This window comes from Mandrillus leucophaeus, unplaced genomic scaffold (genome assembly GCF_000951045.1).
Source record: "Mandrillus leucophaeus isolate KB7577 unplaced genomic scaffold, Mleu.le_1.0 Scaffold139, whole genome shotgun sequence".
In the NCBI taxonomy this organism is placed as follows: Eukaryota; Metazoa; Chordata; class Mammalia; order Primates; family Cercopithecidae; genus Mandrillus; species Mandrillus leucophaeus.
Genome location: NW_012101354.1, coordinates 1,429,655 through 1,430,660, shown reverse-complemented (window position 1 = coordinate 1,430,660; position 1,006 = coordinate 1,429,655).

Sequence of the window (1,006 nt, the reverse complement as noted above, 5' to 3'; positions counted from 1 at the left end):
TAATTGGGAGGGAGGTTAGACAAGCTTTGGGGAAGAGAAAAGGAATATAGTCCATTTCCAAAGGAGCAGGAACACCCAACCTTAAGTTAATTTCACTGAAGAGAATTTTCTTTTTTTTTTTTTTGAGACACGGTCTGACTGTCACCCAGGCTAGAGTACAGTGGTACAGTCTTGGCTCACTGCAACCTCTGCCTCCAGGGCTCAGCCTCCCGAGTAGCTGGGATGAAAGGCATATGCCACCACATCACTGAAAAGAAATTTTTGATTGTCTGACAGATATGCATCCATTGTGTGTCTGTAGCTCAGATGCTTGTGTAAGAAACTGAAATAAGCTGGGTGTGGTGGCTCACATCTGTAATCCCAACACTTTGGGACGTTGAAATGGGAGAACTGCTTGAGTCCAGGAGTTTGAGATGAGCCTGGGCAACATAGTGAGAAACGTGTGTCTACAAAAAATTTAAAAATTAGCCAAATATGGTGACAGGCACCTATGGTTCCAGCTACTCAGAAGGCTGAGGTGGGAGGATCCCTTGGGCCTTGGAGGTCAAAACTGCACTGAGCCGTGGTTGCACCACTGCTTTCCAGGCCTGAGTGACAGAGCAAGACTGTATCTCAAAGGAAAAAGGAAACTAGGCCAGGTGTGGTGGCTCACACCTGTAATCCGAGCACTTTGAGAGGCGGAGGTGGACGGATCACGAGGTCAAGAGATCGAGATCTTCCTAGCCAACATGGTGACACCCCATCTCTACTAAAAATACAAAAATTACCTGGGTGTAGTGGCACACACCTGTAGTCCCAGCTACTTGGGAGGCTGAGGCAGGAGAATCGCTTGAACCCAGGAGGCAGAGGTTGCAGTGAGCCGAGATCACGCCACTGCGCTCCAGCCTGGTGACAGAGCGAGACTCCGTCTCAAAAAAACAAAACAAAACAAAAAAAATAGAAAATATTAGCCGGGCGTGGTGGCACCCACCTGTAATCCCAGCTACTTGGGAGGCTGAGGCAGGAG